General features: G+C 37.9%; 1 protein-coding gene across 5 annotated transcripts in view; it reads right to left on the minus strand.

The window, feature by feature from the left end:
- Positions 1 to 12469, minus strand: part of PLEKHA2 (pleckstrin homology domain containing A2) — a 766829-nt gene that overhangs the window by 254927 nt on the left and 499433 nt on the right. The gene's annotated exons all lie outside the window — the stretch shown is intronic.

Consider the following 12469-nt stretch of genomic DNA (forward strand, 5'->3'; position numbering starts at 1 on the left):
TTCTTTGAGGAAATGTGGTTCTGTAATCTTCATAAAATACGGTATTTTGACACTTGTTAATATTTTGAGTCTACTCACAGGGTCCTAAAGAAGTGGAAAGGTACTTATGTGAATGACTAATGCAGACTTGCGGCTTATACACATACTTAACATGCTATGCAGGGGTTTTATCACACAATCCCATCTACAAACGTAAACAACACCACAATAGCCCCAGAGTACTACATATCTCTCAAATTCAAGGTTCCCTGGGTTTGTGAACCCTACTTCCAGTCCAATTGTCAAATCTAAATGAAAATATTTCAGTGTGAGCAAAAAAGGGGAACAGAGAGGCAATGGCAAATACAAAAAACTTCTACCTGTACACTTCAAAGATTCGAACATGGAGCATATGGAAATATTTCCTACAGCCATCATTGATATAATGTCCACACTGTAAAAAGAGTTGCTAACTGGGCAGGAAAACCCTCATCAGCTTTCCTAAGAGGCCCTTCAAATCCACTGAATGAATTATGTGCTGTCCTAAGAGAATAGTTAAAGAATCCCAAAGTTTCTATTTGCCTCATGAAAATCCTCTATTTATGGAGATCCAAGGCCAAACAAAGTCATTATACACTATTTTACAAATACAAATATATTACAATTCACTATCAACAATAGAATGTGCTGGAAAATTAGGCAGTGGCAGTGAGAGGTCAAAACACAGTGCGCCATTAAATATATTTTCTGTGCCAGCTGGATATTAAATAAGTGGAGAAATGTAGAGGTACTGAATACCCAGCACTAATCAGGTGTGCCCCATATAAGACAAAAAGGCTTTAGTATTTTACCTAATTTGCTGTTTTTTTAAATGCAATTTGTATTCTGGTAAATCATGAAAAAGGTGGCTGAAGGAAATTGCATTTGTCATGTCCTTGTAAATTTGCAATTTGAAAAATACCTGAAATGACTTTCACATGAATTTTCCTGCCCTTTCAAAATGAGCCAGCCTGAGTAATACTTAAACTCCGAGAACACAGAGCTAAAAGGTTAGATAACAGTGAGGATCCCGAAATTTGATCTTGTTTTCTGTGTTTAGTTTACTCTTGCCACGATTACCACAGTTCTGAATGGTAACGTTTCAATTCCCACAGGATTCTGCAAGATTAGAGGAATAGATCAGGTCATTGGCACATACTGATTAGTCTTTGAACTGATCAACCTGATAATATGGCAGGCTGTGCTAAAGTCTTAGGTTGTCAATAGTGTGAGTGGAAGACATATCTGCCGAGTATCACAAAATATTCTGAAATATTTGGCTGCTGGGATGGAAATGTCTCATGCATGACTCTAAGATCATGCACCCCACACCCAAGGAGTACAACTCTGTTTTAAAAAAAATCTTTTTCTTTTGCCTAGGTGCACACAACAATAATATTTGTGCTCTGAGGGTCCAAATGTATCATGGAGTGCGACCCATATTCGGCTTTTTGGTATGGGGGGAGCAATGTTAGGATGGGCCTTTTTACCTGTAACTTGTGCAGGGAGAGTTGCTACCTGGTCTCTCCCTGTAATTCGGTCTGCCAATCCATTACAACCAGATTCTTGGCTACATCCAGTTCTGTGAGGATATTGCAAGAGTGTATTAACCATGGGCATGTAGCAGAATGAGTACAGAGTGTATGTATAAACTGCACAGAAGGGATAGGGGTAACAATAAACCAGATAGGACAACCCTATTAATTGTAAAGAAAGGCCTAATGTACAGAGGAGTAACCTTTTGCAAAAGTCGAGAAATAATGGTAAACGTAAGTGTACATGAGATCTTCCGTTTTCAAGAAGGTAACCATCACCCACCCGGAGGTGGCATGCTTTATCATAGGGTACCTCCTCACACAGGTGACATCAGTTAACAGTGTGGGCTACAATCCTGAAACTTAAGGGAGCTCTTATGAATGTTTAATGAGGTATCTATCTTATGATGCTGAGATGCAGTGGGGTTAACCCAGCTGGTTGATGATGGTGGTGGGTAATAGAATCCTACTTCCTCTAGTACAGAGGTGTAGGGTAAGCTAAAAATACTGATTGACTGACCATAGGCTTTATTGCCGTCCTTGCTCAGTATATCTAAAAGAGACTGAGGGGAATAATTCAACTCTCGTTAATGGTGGACATGTTTCAGCTCAAAACGTATGGAGTGCATGTGTGAGGGCGGACAGTGGACACGGTTTTGGAAAACAAACAATATATTTTGCACGGCTGTTTCAGTGTATTCCTGATTTATGTGATACACCAGTTTTTAGGGTGTGAGGGGACAGGCAACAGTTGTTTCCTCTGAAGTGCACAGGTTACCTTTGCACTTGTTCTGCTTTTTTATTCCTCTTCAGGTTTTATACCCTTCAAGTTGATAGTGGGAAGGCCTCTGTTTCTTTTGTGCCCTTGTTTTGGGGTCCTTTGAGTCAGAGACACCCAACCCCACCACGTCTTACTGAAGACACTCAAAGGAAAAGACTGGGCCTAGTCTTTCTAGAGAGAATGAGCAAAAAGAAATAGAACCAGTTGAAGTCATCTACGGAACTGTGCTTATAGAACTCGCTAATTATTTATGTAAAATAGTACAAAAATGTGGCTGAAAGCCAGCGTTCAAAGCCTTCTCACTCACTAATGCCCAGGCAGCAACCCTTGCAGGGTGCTGAACATATATATATATATATATATATATATATATATATATATATATATATATATATCAGCCAGGACATGTGTCTCTGACAGCCGCCTTCACAGGTAGGCGAGGGGACATCACATGAGGCCAAAGGATTCCTGCTGAAACTGCAGAGATCTGCCCTGAGAAAAGGAGCCTGTCCTTGATGCTGACAGCGAAGCACTTGAGCTGTTTCTGTAAAAGGATGCTATCTAAATGGCCGCCTAGCCCAGCCGCATGGAGAAGGAAGAGATGATCAGAGGAAGGACCAATAAGTTCAAGGAGACAGTCAACTATGAAGCCCAGGCAATGTCACAGTCCAAGCAAGGATCCTGTAGTGCCAGAGCAGACTCAGATGCTTATGGAGCTGCTCCTCTTTACAAGTCAAACTAGGAGTGGGCTTCTATCTCCTTTGAGAAGGGGATTTTGTTTGGTTCTGTGACAGCTGCTATTGGGACTGCAACCATTTACGGGCTGATTGTGACTGCCCTGTAACCCTAGATAGCTGTCTAGAAGAAGGTGGGGCTACGTGAAGAAGAATCTGTAAGTGGGTGGTTGCAGCAGTGGTGTTCCCTCCTCAAACTCAGTACGTTGTACACAGATCAATGTAATTAGTACCACTTAGGACTATGGCAGCTTTAGACTTTTGATTTTCACCCCTCAAATTGTTGTTTAGACTCCCCAGTAGCGATAAAGGCACAGCTGGCAAAAGAGAAATCAGGTTTCCAACCGAAAGTCAGAGACAAAAACAGAATGACTCAAAACACTGTGAAGGATCAGCTTTCTATTTCCATTAGTTTTTAGCATATTCCTGATATTAGAGTAAATGTATTGGTGCATTGTGCGTGCCCTATAAAATGGCTGCTCGACTTTGAGCCTCTCAGCTGGCCTTGGCAATATTTGTTTAATTCTGCGCATTTGTTTCAGACTGCCTTTTCTAGAACACTGATTTCGACATCCGAAGGTGGAGGCATTCCTTTGATGCATTTGTTTTGTCCCTGGAAGTGACAATTCTTTAGTTTACAGCAGGGAAAGCAGGGAAAATAAAAGCCCTTAGGGCCACATTATGAAGCTTTGCAGTGATGGTTGGACCGCAGAAACTGTGGCAGTCTGACTGCCACATTAATACCCTGATGGGCAGACCCGCCTGGGGACTATTGCCTCCGCTGGGAACATGGTTCCCGATGGTCCGATGGTGGTCTGAGTTGTACTCGGGCAGTGCTGAGTTCAGCGTCGCCTGGCTGATTACAACTCAGCTTTCTGCCAGCCTTCTCATGGGAGAAGGCGGGCAGAAAGCTAGTGCTGGGGGCCACAAGGGGGCCCCTGAACCGGCCATGCCCAGGGCAGACAGTGCGCATTCCGAGGGTGCTGTGTGCTATGGTATTGGCCTTGGCTTCTTTAAGGGAGCCAAGACAAATATTGTAGCACTGTTCACGCCAGGCAGCCCGGTGGGAATGGCGTACTACAATGTTCCCGCCGGTCAGCCCTGCATAAACATTGTAATATGCTCAGGGGGACTCCTTCGCCATGCGGCGGCACCCTCCCTGCAAGGATGGCGATCCCACGGTGGCCGTTAGTTTTCTGACGCCATATTGACTGCCTGACAGGAACTCATGAGAAGAACAGCGCATCAAAATGGATTACTCTTGCCTTTTACTTTGTGAAAACTGAGTGAGACAACGTTTACCAATCGCTTGAGACAATTAACATGAATTATTATTATTTCCTTCAATTCAGCTGCTTTTTACAGCAGTCGCTGTGTTTAAATAGGTTTTCTTTGGTTACCTATCCAAAAGCATCCTAACACAGTAATATGAACTATTAATGCAATTATATGTCTTTTTCTCAGTTATTTCTCATATTCATGGTTTCTTGACATTACATACTCGGCATCTTTCATACTACAGCTTCTATGCCCCATATTCCTATATGAGTAAATCTTCAAAACCGAAAGATAAACGAACACCTACTCTTCCCTTCCCAAAGATAATCGATCAGACAAAACCAGACCAATTGGACCTAATTCCTAAAACTTGATCAGTCCTAAAGAAAGGCACAAACGAGCGAGGAATGGGATGTACAGTTCCACCATCTGGTGCTACTTCAAAAAATACATCCACTTCAGTCAAACAACATAAGAAAGGCTCAGAACCACTTCCCAAATCACCCTCACTTTTCACTTTGGAAGATAACATGCAGGAAATTATAGTGGTGGTGGAAACTAATGCCTCTCATTTAAGAAGAGAAGAATATTGGTACTCTCACTTCCAACGAATAACTGCAATGGAGCAGAGGATTAGCAAAATTGTACATTAACCTCCAGATCTAGCCTCACTTGCAAAAGAGATTAATCTACTCAAAAGGACAGCTGATGATTTGGAAAATAAAAATAGGAGGAATAACTTGCTCTTCTATGGGATACCTGAGAACTCAGAAGGATCAAACATGATCTCATTTTTGCAGCGGATACTACCTTTCACAGGTTCAACTGCAAGAAAAAAGCCCACTTAATATCCAGGGAACACACTGTCTGGGTCCAAAACCATCTGTAAGTGAGACTAGTACCAGGCCAAGAGGTATCATAATCATTTTCTTACAGCATACAGATTTAATGCACATTCTCTCTGTCGTAAGCATGCTGAATCCTTGCAATGGTCTGGATGTCTCTAACGCAACAGCTGCCAGGCAGAAACGTTTTCTTGAATTTCATCCACAGCTTAGATCTTTGAACATATGACATGGTTTAGCCCATTCTTGTGTTTTCAAAATTACTATAAACACCTTACACTTCTGAGGATCCAGATAAACTACAAGACTTCCATCCATAGCATTGCCTTCAGGATATGGGAACTGGAGCTATATCTAAAATATAAATAAATGGCACTTCTGCATCTATTGTATTTCTCTTGTCATGTACATCACATAATATTTTAATTTACCTTGTCTCATATATTACTTAAGTAACATAAGCACTATACTCTGATCTCGTGTTTTTTGTCTTCTTCCCAGCGTCAATCAACCTTCAGAGTCTGTATCTGAGTGTCTTCCACGTTCAACCATCCATTGTTGTCGTATACTGATTTATGCACACTCATACCCTTATTGTTCTGGGTAAGTGCACCAAATATGTTACGATCCTCAGTTCTTATATTAAGTTATTATCTTTTTCACACCATCCTTTTCAATTTAATCCTTTTTTGGTGTCGTTTTTGTTGCTGGATTATAAGCATCTGTGTTCGATTTACATAGTATGCGTCTGTTCTTATTGTTTACTATTAATATTGCACGGGTCAAGTTTGGCCCCATTCTCTATGGCGCTACACTCTCTCTATATCCTTTGGGATGTCTCTCTTTCAACTTAATGGTAATACTGCAAATAAGGGTCTTTCATCCAGTGTTGCCTTTTTTCCCACTATTTTGTTTTAGGACTTTGTATTCCTATTTTCTCCTTTTCAATATCTCTGTCTTTTGTTCCAATTCTTTCTGCAAACCATTTGGTCATTACTGAAACTACCTATTTTTAATTTAATGATTTTACTAAATCTCTATGATTTGTAATAATGACATCCTATGGCACACAGTGGAGAATTACAACTTGGAATGTTAAATGCTTGAGAAACCCAATCAAATGCCAACAAGTGCTTTCACACTTATCTCATTTACATTGTCACATTGCATTACTCCAAGAAACACAACTCACTAATTTAGATGTAAATAAGCTAAAAAGCAATGGGTAGGTGATCTTTACTTTTCCCTGTCAATCCAAGGTAAAAGCAGGTTGACAATACTCTGCCATAAAAAGATAAATATAACATTTAAACAAGTTAATGATGACGAAGATCGATGGGTTATTGTCCAACTTAAACTTAATTACATTTCATATACAATTATGAAATATGTGACCCCACAAATCCTGATCCCAGTTTCTGGGAAACGTTTCTCCCTCAAGATCACTGAATATTATACCGAGACTTCAATAATATTCTAGATCCTTTCCTAGACCGACATTCTACAACTAAATTTATACCTCACAAAGTCCACAAAGCATTTCAACGCACCATCAAACATAACACTCTTTCAGACTCATGGAGATTAGCACACCCTTTTCTTCAGGTAAATACTTTTTATTCCACTCCTCATAGAACTCAAACTGTAAAATGTTACATCTTCCTTAGTAAAAACCAAACCCAATCAATTTTGCATTCAGAATTTGGATCCATCTTGATTTCTGACCATGGCACAGATTCTACAGATCTGAATACTCCTTGGAAAGCATCACGCATCTCTAATGGAGATTTAATAATCATCTGATTTCTGACAAGTATTTTCTCTCCTCATTCAAAGAATGTATTCTACAGTATTTTGATATCAATGATACAGGTGAGATCTCCTTTCAATTTGTCTGGTATGCTTTCAAGACTGCATCTAGAGGCTTTATCAATAATTACGTTTCCAATAAACAGAAAAGCATGGAAAAAGAATCTGCTTCTTTCTTAAATAACATTAAAACATTGGCACATAAATATTATATTTAAAAATATAATAAATCAGATTTATAAGTGCTAGTTGCAGCTAAAATTCAATTTAATAAGGTTACAACAGAGAAAGCAATTGGAACCCTCTTAAAAATGAATGCACGATATTACAGAGGTAAGAATAAATCTGGCAATGTTTTAGCCAATTACCTTAAAGACAGAAAGAAAAAAGCTCCATCAAATCAATAATCAATCAGGTACTACTCTTTTTCAAGACTCAGACATTACTCAAATCTTAGCAGATTACTATCAAAATCTATATACTCCTCAATCTACACCTTCTGAAGACTCTCTTAACACCTATTTTTCTCATCCTTTAATGCGCAAAACATCTCAGATTGATTTGACCTCTCTGGACACACCACTATGATTAGAAGAGTTATTTACTCCATTCAAATGCCTACCATCTGGTAAGGCACTTGGACCAGGCGGATTCACTGCTGAATTCTGCCTTAATTTTCCAAATCTAATCTTCCCTAAACTATCTAAATTAATCATTCATTTTATCTCAGTCAATAAATCGTAAGACACTTTTACTGAAGCTATGATATGTGTGATCCCTACGAGAGACAGAGATTAATTTCAATGTAAAAATGACTGCCCTGTAACGCTGATAAACATAGAATGTAAAATGTTTGCAATAGCATTGGCTAGCAGAGTAAACAACATTATGCCTGAGTTAGTTGTTGTTGAACAATCTGGTTTTGTTAAAAATAGGAATATAGTAGATAATTCACACGTTTTACTCAACATCCCTAGCACAGCACCCAAACTCAAACATTCTTTGGTGGCAATAAAACTAGACACATAAAAAGCATGCAATAGAGTCAATTGGCAGTTTCTAATGCAAGCTCTAAGTTGGCATGATTTTGGCACGTTATTTCCAATTAATTTCCCGATTATACTCTTTGTCACTTTCCTCATATTTCTCTCTAACTAGAGGTACAAGACAGGGATGTCCCTTATCACCATTACTTTTTATCTTAGCTTTGGAACCTTTTTCGTACAGACTGAAACATTCTGATCATTTTTTCAGTCCCCAACAGAAAGATGTTCATATTAAATTCACTGCATACACAGATGATATATTACTTTATATCTCTAAGCCAGATACTTCTCCTCTTTTATGATCAGTTACAACAATATTCAGAAGTCTTTGGATATAAACTTAATATAGAAAAATCTGATGTGATGCCTTTAAATAAACTTTGTCTCAAAGCCAAATTCATAGATATGGATTTGGCATGGCAACTTGACAAGATTAAATGGTTAGGGATAATATATCGTAATAATCGCAAGCATACACTTAAAGCTAATATGGATGCTTTGTTTTCTAAAATCATTAGGTTGTCTCAAAAATGGTCACCACTATTTTTATCATGGTAGGATTAATGTGACATAATTAAAATGATGATTCTTCCGGTAATCTACTTTTTTCTTATGATGTTGCCTTTTAAGATCCCTGGGAAATACTTCATTGTTATTTACAAAACTGAATCACAATTCTGATGGAATGGTAAAATATCTCATACCTCTCTCAACCATCTGAAACTACAAAAACCAAAAACAATTGAGGGGTTTAATTCCCTAACTTTTCACTTTATCACAAAGCATTTACTATTAGGCAATGTCAATGTTCCTTTCTAAACCCTTTAGAACCCCAATCTAAACTATGGTATAAACTGGAATAGGCCTTAATCTTTCTTTTTTCTCATGAAAATATTCTATATATGTCTCAATCCCTGAAATATTGGTTACCTTAAGTGATCTCACATTCCTGTTCTCTATTTAAACCCTATTGTATTACTGTTTCGGCTTCACTGGAACAATTCCAACGCAGTCCAATCTGGTATAATAAACAGCCCTTACACAATTGGAAACCACTATTCTCGCGTAGCTGGACACAGAAGGTATTTTTACAGTTTCTCAGTTAATTCTTCCCAATTATGCACCTATTCCATTTCAAACTCGTTCACCCTCTTACAATTTATTCCCTAACTATATCAAAGAATATCAAATTGTACATCTCATGCTTATACAATCATTAGCAACTCTTTCATCTCTCTCTCCTAATTATTCCACCACACAGCTACCCCATAATTCTATCATACACACCTTCAAAGCAGCATTAATGTATAAAACTTTAGCTACAACCCCTGTAGATAGGCCTAAATCCAGAATACAACTTCTATGGGAACAAGATTTACTCTCCAGTTGACCAATCTCCCTGTGGCAGAAAATATGGGATAAAATTCACTCTACTGCTCGCCTTGCCAACTTCATTCAAAAATTATATTTCTTTTATAATAGACTGTTCTGCTCCCCAGAACATATTTTTAAGCTAAAGTTAGGTAAAGCAGACACTTGTTGGTGGTGTAACACTAATCTGGGTACCTAAATTCCTATGTTTCTTTCATGTCCCATGGTTGTACAGTTTTGAGAAAATGTTTGGTCTACAATTGGAAATATTATAGAGATATATACTCCATTCTCCCTTACTGCACTTTTTTTAGGTGGCTTGAACAATATGTGGCCTTACAGTACATTATGTTGTAAACTAATAGATTTACTTATAGCGATTGCTTACCAGGTGATTACCTCCAGTTGAAAATCTGCTGAAAAGGTTTCTTACCAACACTGGTGGAATTTAGTTTATCACAGACATTGTTTGGATCAATATAACCTACACACAACAGTGTTAGCAGGCAAGAGAAAAAAACTGTTGAAACTGTTAACACCATACTTGTCTTTGGCTGCAAAGAACACCTGATTTGACTTCTCAGCTTACAATTTGATATGCTACTTTATTGCTTAGCTGAAAAGCCAAATTGCTATGTTATCCTTTTCTAACGTAAGATTTGGTTTTTTTCTTATGTGTTAATTTATCCGTCTTTTCTTTTTTCAACCTTCCTATTTTCTCAACAAATTAGCAAGTTTTGTTTTTTCAGATACCTTAATATTGCATACTCTCTTATCCTTCTTTTCCTTTCTCTTCTCCCTTCTTCTTGCATTCCTTCTTTGGTATTCTTAAGTAGTTATAGTTTTTATTTACCATATAGAATTATTTTCTACTGATGGTTAATATTAATTTTAATTCCATTTATTAATATTATGCTTCGCTAACGGATTGTTGGTTGGATCTGATGTATTAATTTAAATCTTTCAATAAAAAATACTAATCTAAAAAAAAGAGTAAATGTATTTCTGTAGTGTTATGTTGTGAAAGAAATGTACTTTGTCTTTTTTTCAAGATATCACACTGGCTGGACAATCGATTTATTAAGAGTCACTTTGGGTGTTAAGTTCTGAGTAATTAATCCCACAACACGTCCCTTAGTAATTGCTTGGACAGCTTGCTTCACCAGCTTAAAAGGTAAGTGCTAAAGGGGGTGTACATAGTGCTTAGTTTTTGGTTCACAAAAAAGATCATCCCCAGGACATCAGAGGTCAATGACCCAATTCCCTCAAGTGTGGTCCAGTTACCTTTGTGTGTACTCTGGCTCCTGAACCAGTTCCAAGACATCTGTTAAACAGAACATCAGCCCTTGTAGCATCATATGTTGCCAAAGGCACACTTAAACATATATACTGTGTGTTGATTCAAACTTCCTACATATATTTCTATTGACTGGAATTAAACCCTTTTTTCCTTGCGAACTCCTGTCGTAGTGAATAAAAAAGACTCTGATACATCTAAGTAAATGTTTTATTTTTAATTATATAATATTTTCTCTGGTACAACACCACCAAAATTGTATCAGGCAGTTTACATGGAACCACAGAATACTGAAACAAGTTGAAACACAACAGGACCAGCAGTAAAAAGTAGAAAATAAGAAGTTGAAGCTGAAGACGAGAAAGAAGAGCTTGAAATACTTTTCTGAAACAGGCGATTGTGTTCAGTACTTTGTTTAATAGAGAGTTTCAGCAGCTAGTTGAAAAGTTTGTTAACAACTGATTGAGTGATAGGGAAGTCCTGCATTTTTTGTGTTTCCAAATGAAGACCATTCATACTCATAAACCATGTTTTGGCACCACAGCAGGGAATCAGGTGACCCAGAATAGGTGGTGTACAGCTCTGAAGGTGAGGCCTCAGATTTAAATCAGGCACTTGCTTCATAGTTCAGCCTACAAAAGCCTCTTAAAATTGGGGAGTAATGGTTAAAATCTTTTTGGAGTAGATGTGTCAGGCAATGGAATGGAATACAGTCGTTGGCAGGGCACTGGGGGGGTTGAGGGACATATGCAGTATGCAGAATCCAAGCAGGAAATAATTTGTTCATGGGTTGCTGTTTTCAGTTCAGCTGTTGTCTGATTTTATCCAGTAAAAGGTGGTAAACTTTGGCACTTGTCCAGGTCAATTGTACCATAAGGGGTGTCGGAAAGATCAGACCTTTATTTGCCTACAGTAAACCACATGTGGTACTTCAGTTAATTTACTGTAATTATGCATTTGATTGCTGTAATATATAAGAATTCAGCTGTGTTTTTTGTGTGTTTTGATGGTGCATAGCATTAATGCGATAATTTTTTCTTCCCACAAAGTTCTAGTTTTCTTGGGATTAAAGCAGATTTGAGAAAGTTAAATGACAAAGGCACAATAATCTCCCTGGGTTTTTTATATTTCGGGGGGAGGAGACATTTACAAGCCTTATGTTATTCCTACGCAGATTTGATTTTATGCAAATAGTTGCTCTTCAGCTAAGATAGTCTCCTGTAAACCAGAAGTAGATGGAGCTGATCTAGAAGCAAAATCATTTCATATTCATGAGGTGTGATATCCTTCTACTACAATTATATGGAAATGGAAACCTGCCTAGGGGTGCGACACTGTTGTGCAAACTGCAGTGTTTTTGTATCTGATTGTTCTATCAATACAAAAACTGTGAATAATGAGCACAGCTTACTAGGCCTGGGTGAAATTTAAATTATGCTGCCCTAAATTCGTGAATTTTGGATTACACTTCTTAGGTGAAATTCCTTAAATAAAAGCACATTCATTCCATGTTGAACACTTATGCCACCAACTGCAGAAAAATTATAGCGTGGGAGTGCAAGATTAACGTAAACCTCCAGAACGCGAACGGCTGCAGTTTTTGTTTTCATGTTTTGTTTTTTTTGTGAATTGCGCCCTTGCCTCAAAAATTAACATAAGGACGCATAGTGAGCTAAAATATAGAGATAAATGATGGATTTGCATTTCATGTAATTATGCATAATATTCCGGAAATTCCAGATAATTACGTGAAAG

This window comes from Pleurodeles waltl, chromosome 11, assembly GCF_031143425.1.
Source record: "Pleurodeles waltl isolate 20211129_DDA chromosome 11, aPleWal1.hap1.20221129, whole genome shotgun sequence".
In the NCBI taxonomy this organism is placed as follows: Eukaryota; Metazoa; Chordata; class Amphibia; order Caudata; family Salamandridae; genus Pleurodeles; species Pleurodeles waltl.